The sequence below is a fragment of the Mastomys coucha genome, unplaced genomic scaffold, assembly GCF_008632895.1.
Source record: "Mastomys coucha isolate ucsf_1 unplaced genomic scaffold, UCSF_Mcou_1 pScaffold22, whole genome shotgun sequence".
NCBI classification, from domain to species: domain Eukaryota; kingdom Metazoa; phylum Chordata; class Mammalia; order Rodentia; family Muridae; genus Mastomys; species Mastomys coucha.
Window position 1 is genome coordinate 111,385,064 of NW_022196905.1, and position 4,097 is coordinate 111,389,160.

Genomic DNA, 4,097 nt, shown 5'->3' on the forward strand with positions numbered 1-4,097 from the left:
TGGACCACAGACTCAGTATGTTAGAGTGGACCACAGACTCAGTGTGTAGAGTGGACCACAGACTCAGTATGTAGAGGGCCTCAGGTTCTGTCTCCAAATCCACAAACCAAAAACTGAAAACAGTATAACCCAGACCTGATCCCTCAGTCACCCCCCAACCCCCAGGTTCCCTCCACAACATGTACTTCTACTGGTCCTTTTTGAGCTCTCTGTGCCATTGTTCCCTGAGGCATTTGAAACTGGTGGCCCTTCTGTCTGACACCCGGCTGGCATTTGGAGAGAGTCAGAACCCCTTCACCCCTGCAGATGAGAAATGCTGGGAAAGTGACCTCACAATGCAGATAGACAAGACTCCACGGTGCTGTGCGCTCACCTGGAGGCTTACCCTCCCCAGCTGGAGTGAGTGCAGGCGGGTCCTGGACATCACCCCAGAAGATGCAGCCCAGCATCAGCGTGCATTCAGCCCCCACAGCCCAATGCTTTGTCCAGTTAGGCTCTAGAATGTTTTTTTGATCCAGGTATGAAATTCAAAGGAAATGTATTATTACTCTCAGCAGGGAGATGTCACCCTTGAAGGACTAGATTCAAACACTCTCCATGCACGGGCTAAGGGCTCTGTCTTTTCCTGGTCCAGCCAGAGACTTGGCCACCACTGAGTCATGAAGATGATCTGGGCAAGGCACTAGGTAATAGGGTCACTCGAAAAGGTCCAAATGTCAGTGTAGTTTCCCTGAGCTTTTTTAAATTGTTCCATTTTTTCCCCCAACTAGATTCATGTCTTTATTTGATGTCAGTGTTTAGCCCAGACTGGCCTGGAATTCTTTAAAAAAAAAAAAAAAAGATTTATTTTATGTTATGTATGAGTACACCATTGCTCTCTTCAGACACACCAGAAGAGGGCATCTGATCCCATTACAGATGATTGTGAGAACCGTGTGGTTGCTGGGAATTGAACTCAGGACCTCTGGAAGAGCAGTCTCTTCAGTCCCGACCTGGAATTCTTGACTTTTTCACTCAGCCTTCCGGGTGCTGGAGCCTCTGCGCCCCGCTGCGGTGTTTCTCTGTGAGGGGCAAGACAGACCTTAGCAGTTTCACCAATAGAGAACAATAGAGAAAGAACTTAACAGTCTTCATTCTCAGAGCACAAATGAGCTAGCCTCGTGAGGGCTCAGCTTGACACAGATGTTGACACAAGAAACACAGGTGAATGCTTATAGAGTGTCCATAAAGTCACCTTTTTCATCCTGTGACTAGACACTGGTGAGGAAGCACGTGGACCCTGTGTTGTGGCAGTGTTCAACACAGATGGATATACTCGGAGTTCTTCCAGGTCACCGGAAAGGAAATGAAGGCTTGGAGAGGCAGAGGAACTTACCTGGGGTGGTACAGATCCTGAGAGACAGGGCTCAGCCCAGCTCTGCGTGGTACCCGCACCAGCTGCTGCTCACACTTCTCGTGGTGCCCGCACCAGCTACTGCTCACACTTCTCCTGGTCTCATCTGTTTGAACACCCCATCTTCTTGGGAATAGCTAAGATCAAGCCATCTTCCTCCCGAAGGTGCCTGCGGTTCTGTGACACAGCTGTAGCAGGGACAATTTGGTTATTAGTGAAACACACAGAAAGGTAGACTTGCAACCTTTGGGACAGGCCAGGGATCAGCTGTGCGGGGTTTGGGGGGGGGGGACACACCATTTTACTTTTCCAGGGATCAGATACTGCCAACCCAAGGTGCTCAGGGACTGACCTGTGGATTCCTTGGTCTCTCATGGTCTCTGAGAGTGACAGCTTAGTCACTGTTGAGCGAGGATATTGTTTATGGAGACTCTCCTCCCTTGAGCTCTTCCCACTCGGTAAAGGTTCCAGGTTAAGTATCATTCGTCATGTGTCCCCTCTGCTCAGAGCTGGGGAGGGCCCGATGCTGCAGAGTAGAAAGCTTGCTTTCTCAGCTCTCAGATGACGAGGACGGGTCTGTGAGGTGAGGGCTGCAATCCCAGGGTGAGCTGCATAGACCAGGGCAGCGCTATACACAGGGTACTAGAGACAAACACATGGTCTGAGGGTGAGGGCACACAGGCGACTGTCGACTTGCAGTTCCCTCTCACAGTGAGAGACTCCTCATCAGCACCATGCAGGCATCCTGATAAACGAAGGCCAACAGACAACATAAGGCCCCACCCCCACCCCCGGTGGAGCCCATTAAGCCCCAGTGCCTGGTGACCTTCCTGGAGGAAGCTGAGCTGGGAGCACAACCAGGAGGGAGCCAGTGTGTGCAAGATGAACCAGGCATCCTGCCAGCTGGTCGCATGGCCAGGGCTCTGCGGTTCTCTCCAGGGAACCCGAGTTCCTCTGTGGGGATGAGAATGTGGGGGCGAGGTAAGTTTCCACGTCCTCTCCTGGTGACTCCTGAGAAGCCTGGGTTGGCAGCTTCCCGCTGCTGTGTCTCCCATACCTGCACAGCACAGATGGAAGGCATAGAGATGGATACCTACCCACCTTCCCGTGGACAGTGTCCTTCTCTAAGGCCTTGAAGCTGCCAGAAGCACACATTTATCTGGGGATGCCATTGCTGTCCCTTGAAACACTGCTGTATCTATCTACCTCCAAAGGCTGGGCACAGTGTATGTCCCTGAGGCCAGCAGTGTGGGGTTGGGTGTGGGGTAGGGGAGAGGGTTGTGTGGAGACTCCACAGGGGCCAAGGAAGCTCAGGAGCCAGCTGTGAGCTCAGCAATCCCATCTTAAGGCTGTGAGCACCTCCTCTACTCACTGGGAGTGAGCGACAGGGACAAACAGAGATGGCGGCCCCTTTCCACCCTGTGACCAGGGCCTCTTAGTTGTGGCCATCACAGTCCCAGAGGACGATACGATGACCCCAGGAGGAGGCAGAGGGCCATGGGGTTGAGACCTGCACATGGCTCACCCAGCTGGGCAGGTGCTATGGGCTGGTGGCTGCCCAGAGAAGATGGAGCATGGTGGTTCAGGCTGGTCACCCTAGCACTTGGGAGGCTGAAGCAGGAAGATTGCAAGTTTGGGCTAGCCTGACCACATAAAGATACCAAATTTAAAATAATAACAATAATAATTATTTTATTTTTTTTTAAGATTTATTTATTTACTATATGTAAGTACACTGTAGCTGTCTTCAGACACACCAGAAGAGGGCATCTGATCTCATTATGGATGGTTGTGAGCCACCATGTGGTTGCTAGGATTTGAACTCAGGACCTTCGGAAGAGCAGTCAGGCTCTTAACCGCTGAGCCATCTCTCCAGCCCAATAATAATTATTTTAGATATAGTATTCTTGGCTGGGGCATAGTCTGCTGGCAAAGCCATGCACAACACAAGTCAGGTCCATTTGCAGCCACCAGCACGTAAAGGTATTCTACACCAGGCATAGGAGACATGTGTGTAATCTCTAAGTACTGGGGAGGCTTAGGCAGGAGGATTTCCACAAGTTCCAGGCCAGCCTGACTACATAGTGAGACCCTGCGTGTAATATTCTGCCCACTGGAATGCAAATAGAAATGCCCATGAGTGGGTTGCGCTAAGCTGGCTTGTATTTTACAAGCATCATTAAGCATCTTAACTAAACCCTCTTGAGCGTTTTGAGTGCACTGACTTAACACCTGCTTCTTAGGCACTGTAGTTATGGTAAGGTGGAGGGGCTTGCGCATAGCAGCACTCTGTTTACAAACTCGGTAAAATCCTCTTGAAACTTTGAAAGTAGAAACATCTGACACCACAGCCTGAATATAGCCTCCCTGAACTTAAAATGCACTTAAAAATGGCTACCTATCTCAGTGAGTAATAACACAGGCCATACCCGCCTGGGGACCTGAGTTCCATCCCACACAAAGGTGGAAGGAGAGACCCAACTTCATGAAGTTGTGTGTGTTCTGATATCCTTACACACACTGTGGCATGCGCACCCACATGTACACACAGTATTATAACTTTTTAAAAAATTAAATGACTGGGCAGCATACAGGAGGTGGAGGCAGAAGAATCAGCAGTTCAAAGGATTTTTGGCTACATAGCAAGTTTGAGGCCAGCCTGGGCTACATTGGGATCTGCCCCCAAATTCTTCCATAGGAGAAG

At 50.4% G+C, this 4,097-nt stretch overlaps 1 long non-coding RNA gene across 1 annotated transcript in view; it reads right to left on the minus strand.

Moving 5' to 3' along the window:
- LOC116070855 overlaps positions 1-271 on the minus strand; it is a 3,792-nt gene extending 3,521 nt beyond the window's left edge. The window contains exon 1 of the long non-coding RNA XR_004110591.1: positions 186-271. This is a non-coding gene — a long non-coding RNA (uncharacterized LOC116070855). The remainder of the gene's footprint in view (positions 1-185) is intronic.
- Between the last annotated feature and the right edge of the window lie 3,826 nt (positions 272-4,097).